Source organism: Saccostrea cucullata, unplaced genomic scaffold, assembly GCF_032062105.1.
Source record: "Saccostrea cucullata isolate Sc308-1 unplaced genomic scaffold, CSIRO_AGI_Scuc_v1 ctg5437, whole genome shotgun sequence".
Lineage (NCBI taxonomy): Eukaryota > Metazoa > Mollusca > Bivalvia > Ostreida > Ostreidae > Saccostrea > Saccostrea cuccullata.
This window is the reverse complement of record NW_026935385.1, coordinates 34,833-46,515: the sequence shown is the minus strand read 5'-3', so window position 1 is coordinate 46,515 and position 11,683 is coordinate 34,833. Positions and strand designations below refer to the sequence as shown.

Here is an 11,683-nt window from a genome sequence, read left to right as displayed (position 1 = left end):
TTGGCGCAACGTTGGCCCAATGTTTGTAATACATCCTTAAAGAAAGTGTCTTATCAAATTGGTAGTAGTATGTTGGCCCAACGTTGGCCCGATGTTTGTAATACACCCTTAAAGAAAGAGTCTTATCAAGTTGGTAGTAGTATGTTGGCCCGACGTTGGCCCGATGTTAGCACGAGTGTTCTTTTGTTTAGGTGTTTCAAAGATGGGATATTTATATCGGGCCAACGCTGGCCCAATTATTATACTGCCAACTAAATGATGGTGTCATTTTTAGCTGCTGAGCTTAACGTTGGGACAACGTTGGTTCTAATTAAGTTTTAATTTAGATGCACATTCTGAAATAATTAAGAGGACATTCTATGTCCATGCTTTTAACTTTGTGACTGTTTTTGTTTCGATCTGATATTTTCAATATTTGAACTTTGATCACAGAACCAAAGAGTGTTTTATTATATTTTTTGAATCGTGCATATGTATGCTTATTTATTTGAAATAAAACCCTTGAAATTATTAATTTTTTCATGAGCGTTGTATTCATGAGAATTTAGAGAAGACTGAATAAGTTCTCAGGAACAGGATGTGATTGAAGCCTACATATACATAAATCAAAATGACACAGCTTTATAATTAAATTGAAACAAAAGTTAGGCGTTCGCTAAAGATTGGAGAGTGTGAATCAAAATACACCAAACTGTGGAGTGAGTTGTCAGATTCAACTGCTCACAGGTGGTGAGGTCATAGTCTGAAAATGCAGGGCAAGCAAGAAGAAGTGGAATTTAAATTTGTGGATTATACACTTGCTTTAGCTGCATTTAGATGCGATGTAAGTATATTTATTCTTATTTATTCAGGTTAACTGTTAAAATTGATTCGGAATTCATTCTTTTCATGTTTTTGCACACAAGCACTATACGTTAAGGTTATCAAAATAACATCTTTCAAGTTGTTTCTATCTAATTCTTAACTGTCTATTACGGACACGATTGTAACAAGGGAATTAGGTGCACTTATAGTACAATACATTATTCTCTATATTAAAAGATTTAAGTAATATTTATCAAACTGTTTTGTATTTTCAGTCAGAGACTGCAAGGAAAGCAAATGTTGTGGCGGTAAATAACAATTAAATCGAAGACCATGCATAAAGAAGTGTATAAAGTACGAGTACGCATGACAAAGATCAAGATGAAGAAAACGGGAGGCGACGAAGGACGGAAAAAGAGCGGGAATACAACAAAAGGACAGTAATAAAGGAAGTGAGCCCTGATTAAGAATTTTGAATTGATAATTTTTCATAATTTACCTCTATTGTCTATTTTAAAATTTATTTTGTAAATTATGATTGAATTGATGTACCGGTATATAAAATATTTTCACAGTGAATCATTAGTAATGTTTTCATTGAACATGTCCATGTATGCATTATGAATGCGGATTGAATTGTGTATCAATTTTTTTAAACAGTCATAAAATAAGTTTATGTAAAGCATCACTTAAGCCCAACAACTTGCCATCTGACATTGTAAAAAAGGGTCGACATTGGGCCAACGTAACCAACCAGTTGTTAAGGTTGGCTGTTAGGTGGCAAACACTAAAAACTACGTTGGCCCAACAATATACTATCTGACAATTCAACAAAGGGCCAACGTTGGGCCAACCTAACCAAACAGTTGTTAAGGTTGGCTGCTAGTTGGCATACACTTATAACTACGTTGGCCCAACAATATGCCATCTCACATTTCAACAAAGGGCCAACGTTGGGCCAACCTAACCAACCAGTCATTAAGGTTGGCTGTTAGTTGTCATACAATTATACCTACGTTGGCCCAACAATATGCCAACATGTTGGACCAACGTTGGGCCGATGAGCAAAATTACCATGGGCCAACGTAAGGTTACCAACAATGGGCCAACGTTGGGAAAAAAATTGGGCCAACGTTGGCCCAACTATGTCTTGCTATCTGGGATAATGTAGTTAATTTATAAGTATCTTAAATTTCAGAAAAAAATAATACTACATAATTGGGTTTAAATTCATCCTGGGACAAGTTTATTATCTTACACCCTACCCTACCCCCTTCCTCTAGAAGGATGCGGTTTTGAAGAATATGGTGACTAAGAGAGATTATGAAGAATTTATCGAAATTTTTTACAGAAAATGAGTATATTCTATGTAATATTCTTCTAAATTACATTCAATTTCCCAAAACAATTTATACATGTACACTTAGACACTTGTTGTCCTGGTTGACCTTTTTGCACTTACAATAAAAAAAGATAAGAACTTTCCTCTATATCATTCAGATTGACTTTGACAGATTTATTATACATATGATTCTTGGATGAATTATCAATGACAATATCTGTTGACGAATTCTGTGTGTAAATAAACTTGATTTGACAACAATAGTATTGAATTCACTCTTCTTTAACAATTCATTTTATATTCCAAATACATCTAAAAAATGTATAATAAAACCTCGTGATCATGAAGTTTTATACAAAGAATCAATCCACGTGACAACATGTTATCCTTGTTTCAAAAATATTCAGATAAAAATGTGTTATGTATTACACTGTTAAATGAGGACTGCCTGGTCATCAGTTGTCAGATATTAACACTAAAGAATCACATAGTAAAAAGTGTTGGTAAATGGAGAGTGGTTTGGTTATCATTTCATACATACAAAAATAGTGCAATAACTAATCAAAAATAAAAAGCATATAATGTATAAGAGGTAATAATTTGTAACTTTAAAGTATAGATTTTGCAAACAGATTCACAAAAGTTAGAGGAATCCCACCATAAACTGTATATGATGGTGTACAATTTTAAAACTCAGGATGTGGTTCAACAAAATAATGTGGATACATTCAGTATATGTACAGTAATGTGATAAACTTGCTATTTTGCTTTTTATCTTATTGGCTAACAAAGATCAATGTAAACATGTATGCATGGTAAGAGTTACATGTATTTTCCTTTTGTTATAACCCGTCCGGTCAGGCGCCCCCGGATCTTTAATATTTACTAATTTACGGCCTGGATTTACTTTTATATTATTTTGTTTCTTTGTGTAATCAAAGCGGTTTTCATTATTATTATTATTATTATTGATCAAACGTATTTTGGGGGCTAAATTTCTATAATGGTAATTATCGCATTCTTAAATTTTGTATGATATTGTTTCATTTTTTTTTTTACGTTTTTTAAAATTGTAAAAATCAGTCTTTTACATTAGATGTCTATCTTTCGAATGTCAATATAAGTCTCGTTAATGTCCTTCTAAGCAGATATTAAATTTCAAAAATTATATTTGGTAACAAAGTGAACCATTTAAAGGTTGTATAAATAAATTATTCCTTATGGGTTTAGGGGTTACAATTGTCTGGTACAGTACCAACCAGACCCACCCAGACAGGAAAAAGTCCCAGAGCAGTTCCAGATACTACTCTCTTACTTAAGTTAAGGTTTCAGAGCAATCTCAGATGAGTTCCAAAAGGTCCCAAAGGTTCCATAAAGCAGTCCCAGAAAGCATCCTTATATATTCCAGTCCACGTATGCAGGGTTATTTAATCTAATGGACAGAGCTTAATCCTAAAATTTAGATTGCACACTGTATCAGCAATCAATTACAGTAATTAAAAGGCAGCTGAAATTAATGATACACTTCTTTGTTAGGAGAAAGTTTTATTATGTAAATGTTTACCGGGTATGTAACGTGTGTAGTGTAACATGTAGTTTATATTGAACATTCTTATGAAACAGTTATTTATGAATATATAACAAAATTACCATATAACAAGTAAAAAAGAAGAAAAAAAACCTTCACATTAAATAATGTTATTTAGTATATTAATTTCATACCAAATTTAACCATTTTTATTTACTGGAAGTGGTTACCCTATTTTTTTTAAAAGAAAAGAATCACATGCTATACAAAATGAATTGCTTTTTTAGACTCTAATTTGATGATTTTGAAATAGATCCTGCAATTGAGTTAGCAAGAGCGATATCCATATTACTCTAAATACGTTTTTCATTGACAACAGAGTTTGAGAAGATATATCATGAATCTGATGACAGTCAATTCTTTTTCATATTACGCCTACTATTACTATCTGGTAAACAATTTCGCCCATTCTTTATCGTTAAAATCTTTAATAATTACCAATTAATACAGTTTAAAAAAATTTCAGATAAAATTGTTAATTTTATAGATTAAAGTGTAAATCTTACAACATTAAAGTAAAAAAATCACAGATTAAACTGTAAACTTTACAGATTTAAGTGATAATGTTGTCAGTAGAAGTACCAGCTGCATCAAAACTTTTGTTGCCATTGTCTAACTGAATCGCTGCATTACTGGATCATCAGAACTGTCAGAAAGACGTCCACTACTGCTATTGACAAAAAAGTTGAAAAACAAGAAAAAACAGGAAGCTGTCCCGTGATCATTAAAAACTAACCCTTTCTCTCTCGTTTTTCACGATCTCACTCACTCACTGAGAAGATACGAAGAAGTATTATCTATTTTTTAAAAAAATATTTCGAGTGACACTACCATTAAATGTGGGGTTGATACAGTATACAGTTACCAAATGACGAAATATTTAAATAGCAATAAATAAAGCTTCTAACAAAACGAAGGAAGTCCTAGATACTAAAAATTCATCAATGTTGGGGAAGGGGAGTTATAAAAAAAATGCACTTGACTGCACCCCACTACTTCCTCCAACCCCCTACTCCCGGTAAAAAAGAAATACAATATAATTATTTACGTCTGGTATATCTATAATTATTTCAAAAAGGTTCAAATAAACCTAACTCACTACTCTCTAACCATTATATGCAGAAATAATTTAATGCTTCAATTAATGAATAAATATTTGACAATAAAAAGTTCACTTCAGTTACACAATGTTAATTTTATAATTAATTGTTTCCTAGCACCAACACTTTTTAAAATTAGACACGATATGTCTTTTGCCAAGTTTGAAGCCGTTTTAAAGTTAAGATTAAGAAGCCTACTAAGATATAAAACACAGGAAGAAACAAGACCTTTCAGTTAAAACTGAATGGCGGCTTTCAGTGACTTTTCAGTGGCCATTCAGACTGAATTCAATAAAAACTTGCAACTGAATGATAACTGAAAGGTCACTGAAATGTATGTGCCATTCAGTCGACTAAATGGTAATTTAATGATCACGGAAGGGTCACTGGAAAGGGTCTTTTCAGTGACCTTTCAGTGACCATTCAGTGTGGATTCATTTACCATTCAGTCGACTGTATGATGGATTTTCATCCTGTGAAAAGCTTCGATAGCTTCAGTTTAAGAAAGTTTCTATCTTATGATATGCATTAGTACTACAATAGCTTCATAATTATGCATGCCTGCAGGTCATGATAAAATATTTTAGATTTTAAAGACATACAAGCAAAACGTTTTGTATTATGTGTACAATGAACAGAAAATCCACTGTATTCACTAGAAACATCGTCAATATTAAGACATGAATATCTTATGAGTATATGAACTGTTCTAAAGAAAAGTTTTTAAACCAAAGATGACGCATGTGATGAAGCTGATGTATAAGCTATAGGCAAAGATCATGCAATAATGAAGGCATTTAAAGTCATTATTTGGTCTTCAGATGACTATATAAACTTTGGAATCAAGAGAGTATTTTAACGCTATATAAACAGATGAATATACGAAGTCTGGAGCCATTTTACATTTCCCGCTTAAAAAATGGGAGGTTATATATAGTAATAGGAGTGTCAGTCCTCTGCCTTTCGTCTATCTGTATGTCCGTCCGTCTGTTATACATTGGTGTACATATATCTGATCCGTAACTTCTCTTGTACCAATGATTGAAATCTAATGATACTTTCACAGATTCTTTATCATTAAATAATGCCATTGTGCATCTCCTGTTTTACCTTTTGTTTTGACTCCTATTATTTCGGGTTTTACAGAGAAAACATGGACTCTGCCATTTTAATTATATGGGAAGCAGGGTTAATCATTTAGTGATCTCAGTGCATACAGTGTCTCTAGTTGTTATGTGCTGTTCGTTCAAAGCGAGTAAAAACTGCTCTTCCTATAGAGTAAATGAATTCTTTCATATATTTTCTCAATATGAAGATACACATGTATTTGTTTACTCGTTGCCAAATTACTGTACATTTCAGGTCTGAGAATTATAGCACGGATATATCATCGACGGCTCTAATTACTATCAACTTCCGTGTTATTCATAAAAAAACTGGAGCATTTAATTTCAAATATGACATTGAATATGTTATGATACTAGAGATCGAGAGCTATATCTAGAAATTATTAAAGTGGTTAAATCATTTTTTTAGAACCATAAGCACACAAAATAAGTTTGGAGCCTCTGTGACACGAGAATATATGACAAGCTAAATACCGTATATAGGGCTATCTTCAATTTTCAGCTTACCAAAATTTTTGCCAAGTTTTCATTATGCAGAGTCACATTACTTTAAAAGAAATGTACCATTGAATCTGTTCCGTTTTAAATCGCCAGCTGAGAGTAGGTCGAAAGGGGGAAAATAAAAAAAGGAAGCCAAAATGACCCTATATTCAGTACATTACATGTACATGTAAATCCATATTTGAAAAAAAATCACTATCGTATACATATGTATGTAAATCTCGAAGTGAAAGATCCTTAAAACTATCAAAAATTAACAAATGTGTGTAATATTTTTTTATTATTATGGACTTCATATATAGAGACTTTAATAAATAATGCTTTTTGTGGTTTTATAAATATGTTTAATTACTCTTATGTTTAATTCATGTCATGATTATCGTTCCTTTGTTATAATTTATAGATGTCGCTTTAATCACGTGATAATTATACTTGTATATAAACCATGATTTCTGTTTATTTGTCAGTCTGTTGGCTCGAGGGTTCTGAGTAAGAACCATAGTTCCTGGATAAGGAAATAGATGCCAAGTGAAAGTCCTGAATAAGGCAAACGTTCCTGAATAAGGAAATTGAATAAGAATACAAATTAATTGATGCTGTGCCTTGCTGACGCCATATATTTGCAATTGATGACTGATAGACTTCCAATAAATTATATAAAAACAACAATACCTTTCCATTCCAAAAAGTAAGAAATCAAAAGAACCCCGTAACAAATTGGTGGCAGCGGTGGGATTGGAAACTATCAGTCTTCATACAAAATGGCATCGGGAGGCGAAGGAAAAGAAAAACAGAATTGGAGTAATATGCAGTAAAGTGGCGCACAAAACGGAAACCAATGCGCGACTCTGGCATTGAAGATACCGCAGATGCTAAGATGGTGGAAGAAGAGAGTCCTCCAAGGTTATCATGGGATTACGAGAATCTTTATTTCGCAGGCAAGGGACCAAGTGAAAGTGTGCGTTTGCCTGAGGAAATGCGTTCGCAAAGAGGTGCGAACATGTTGCGCATGCCGCATGATAGTCGTACGCCGAGAGGTATACTTAGATCAAGAGGTCGTACGCCGGTGCTGGACGGATCTTTCCTGGATCCAACAGAATATGAGGACAATGAAAATCCAATCTTAGCGAATTCAGAGAAGAAATCAGGACGAATGACATCTTTTAAATTATCTACAAGTAATCAAGACAAGAAAGAAGATGTGACAGTACAGACGAATAGGCAATCTATAGAAATGCTACATGATGACCTAGCAGCGACATTAAATGAAGTTATACGATTACAAGAAGATTTCTAGAAAGTGACAGACGCCAAAGCGGTATAAAAATCGAGCGAAGAGCGTAAAGGCAAAGGTATTGCCGCTGAGACAAAGGCAAAATCTACAGATAGTCATCAAAGTACTAATCGAGAGTTGGCACACGCAGAAAACTGTGATTCACCGCCAGGCATATCTAAAGGTGCACAGTTTCGCCGGCCAATGATAACACCATCAAATTTTGACGGCACATCACCATGGATGGATTTCAAAGTTCATTTTGAGTACTGCGCAGAACTAAACGAATGGAACGAAAAGGAGAGATGTCTTTTCTTGGCAGTAAGTCTACGAGGCGCAGCACAACAAGTCCTAAGTAATTTAAGCTCAGAAAAGAAGGATAATTACAAAGATCTCGTTGGTGCTCTCGAAAAGCGATTTGCACCACCAAAATTTAATATTGAAGAACTATACAAGTCTGAGCTGCGAATGAGACAGAGGAAACCAGGGGAATCACTGTTGGAGCTGGGACAGGCAGTAAGACGACCGGTCACCCTGGCTTACCCAAAGGCGCCACAGGAGGTGTTGGATACGTTAGCAAAAGACAGCTTTTTAAACTCGCTGACAGATTCTGAAGTCCGTTTGAAAATTCTGCGTGCACGGCCTGTGACCTTTGATGAAACTTTACAAATTGCAGTGGAGCTTGATGCATGTTTGAGAGCAGAAGAAAAGAGAACCGGTAAATGGAACAAGATGGTAAGAGAAGTTGATACAGAAAACTCTAGTACGCAGAATGATGACAAAGACACAGAACTAAAGGAACTCAAATCGGAGTTTCAGGAATTGAAACAGCTTATGCAACAGCAGATGCAATGGAGAAGTCAAGTACAGCGTAGTAAGGGTGGCAAACGAACATCAAGAAGTAATATCATTTGTTTCACTTGCAATCAAAAGGGGCATATAAGCCGCGAGTGTCCACAAAGAGAAAGACAGAAAAAGGCCTATAATAAGCAAGAGTCAACACAGAAGAAATCTGACCAGTCGTCAGTACCAACCTGTCAGATAAGGAGCGGTTGCTTGACATCAATAGACTCTGGACTCTATAACCCGACGAATGTGAATGGAATAGACGCTAATTTCATAGTAGACTCCGGAGCATCTGTTACAATAGTATGTTATGAAACGTATGATGCTATTCCTTCGACAAGTCAGCCAAAATTACAAGCAACACGCCATGCGCTCACTTTAACAGATGGAAAGACATTGGAAACGAAAGGGTAGACAATTTTTGAATTTAGAATAGGAGAGAAGATTATAAAACACGAAGCAGTCGTAGCAGCAATTAGAGGATCTGGTATTTTAGGACTAGACTTCATGATTGAGCATAAATGTATGCTGGATCTTAAATCAATGACCCTGAAGTTCGAATACGAAGTGATCAATGTACATTTGGAGCAAAATATGCAATGTTGCAGAGTTTCCCTTAATGAAACTTCAGTTATACCAGCCAGAAGTGAGTGCATAGTGATGGGAAATGTGATAAATCGAGACAGCAAGAGACCATTACCTTTATTTGGGATTGTGGAACCATGCCAGACTTTTAGCCAGAAGACGAAAACTATGATGGGCAGATCACTGGTATCTGCAGACGCTGGCGGTGCTGTTCCATTGAGGCTCCTTAATCTGCATGATGATCCATTGGTTGTATATAAAGGGACAGTTGCAGGGGTATTTGAGCCAATAAAAACTACATTACCATCAAACAATGAAGAGACAACGCAAGATACGAGTCTACCTGGCCATATTCAAAACTTGCTAGATGATGCAGAGAATCTTTCGCCAAGCCAAAGAAAGCAAGCTCAGTCTTTCCTGTTAAAGCATGCTAAGCTTTTTGCTGAAAAAGGCGCTGATCAAGGGCACACAACTTTGATCAAACACAAAATCAATACAGAAAATGAAAAGCCGATTCGTCAACAGCCAAGACGCGTTCCATTCCATTTAAAGAAAGAAATTGACGACCAAATCGATAACATGCTTACAAACAATATTATCAGACCGTCTTCAAGTCCTTTGGCTAGTCCAGTCGTACTTGTACGTAAGAAGGATGGAACTCTAAGATTCTGTATTGACTTTAGGAGACTGAACAATGTAACGGTAAAGGATGCGTACCCTTTACCTAGGATTGATGAGTCTTTGGATGCTCTTGGGGGATCGAAGTGGTTCTCTACGCTAGATATGATGAGCGGATATTGGCAGATAGAAGTCGACGAGCATGACAAGCAGAAGACCGCCTTCACTTCACATAGGGGACTTTTCGAGTTTAACGTAATGCCCTTTGGCTTATGTAATGCGGCGGGAACATTTGAACGACTCATGCAGACTGTCTGCGCTGGCCTGAGATGGGATATCTGCTTAATTTATCTGGACGATATAATCGTGTTCAGTTCTACATTTGAGCAACATTTAGAGAGACTTGACACGGTATTTAAAAGACTCCAGGCAGCAGGACTTAGACTGAGAAGTAAAAAATGCAGTTTGTTTAAACACAGGGTATCGTACTTGGGCCATATCATAACAGAACAAGGTGTTGAAACTGACCCAGGAAAGGTAAGGAGCATACAAACTTGGCCAACACCAACCAACGTAGGGAATCTACGCAGTTTCCTCGGATTATGCTCTTACTACAGGAGATTTGTGAAGGGATTTGCCACTGTTGCTAGTGTAACCAAGCGGGAATGGAAAACGCAGGTTCAGTTTAATAAATTTATTTGGAAATGAAAAAGCAATGGCAGATCTACAAATACAAAAGCATATATACAATATCATAATACACATAGACACTGAGACGAAATACTTTTATTTCCTATTCACTTCAAAAATAAGAAAATTTAAGTTTACTAAGCCCAAAAACGTCAATTTCATAGTTTAAAATACCTTTCTCTCAAAAATATGAAAAACACTTGAGCTTATAACTTGGACTTAATAAAATAAAATGCAAAAATTTAATAGACTAAGAAAATTACCTTTCAAGTGGTGACAACGGGCAGCTGGTAATATGTAAGTTAAATTTCCCGCACTGACAGGGATGGGCCCATGCCTCAGTATATATAGCAGAAAAATCGGTTAAACAAGGGGGTACAAATTTACTGGCCAAGAGATTTTGTGAGTAGAATTCATGAATGGAGACTACTATCAAATATGGCATATAGTAAATTATGGCTCACTAAGTTATTCAATAAAGATAAAAAAATTATTTTAAATAAATATGACTCCGCCACATACTCCCCAGCTTTAAATTTAGCGTCTCGATAAATGAAAATTATATATTCTATCAAAATACATTTTTCAATAATAGCCACATACTCTCCAGAAAAATATACATATGAACATCAAAAGTAACAAAAAGTTTTTGCATAAGTAATAGCGTTATTTAGGAAACACATCTCGTCACATCACGGCGGTTTAAGGTTTTCTGGCAGCCATCGTCTGACACGACACTAACGACATTTCCTGAAATATTCACAACACGATACACAGTAGAGTCCCATGAATCTTGGATTTTGTTTCTGCCGCGGATTTGACGGTTTCGAACGTACACTTTGTCATCAGTATTCAATTCCGGGTCAAAGGCTTTTCTGTCGTTGGTCGACTTCCTGTTTTTGGCCATCAGAGACGTATGATCACTTGCTTTGTCGAACGCATACTTTAGTCGGTCCTGGTGAGATTTGATCCATTCGTCAGTCGTCATTTGATCATCATCGTCACTGTCCAAAGCTCCAAGTAGAAAATCGATGGGTATCTTGGGATGACGTCCAAACATAAGATAAAACGGGCTGTATCCGGTTGTTGAATTCTGTGTTGCGTTGTAGGAAAATAGTAATTCGGGCAGATGTTTTGGCCAATGTCGCTTTCGGTCAGGTGTAAGACTCTTCAATAAGTTGTGTAGGGTTCTATTAAATCTTTCGCACT

The 11,683-nt window shown here is 35.4% G+C and overlaps 1 long non-coding RNA gene across 1 annotated transcript; it reads left to right on the top strand.

Moving 5' to 3' along the window:
- Positions 1-607: 607 nt before the first annotated feature.
- On the top strand, positions 608-1,139 carry LOC134242653 (uncharacterized). The gene is made up of 2 exons (XR_009986892.1): positions 608-823; positions 1,080-1,139. It is a non-coding gene; the product is annotated as an uncharacterized LOC134242653 (long non-coding RNA).
- The last annotated feature ends 10,544 nt before the right edge of the window (positions 1,140-11,683 follow it).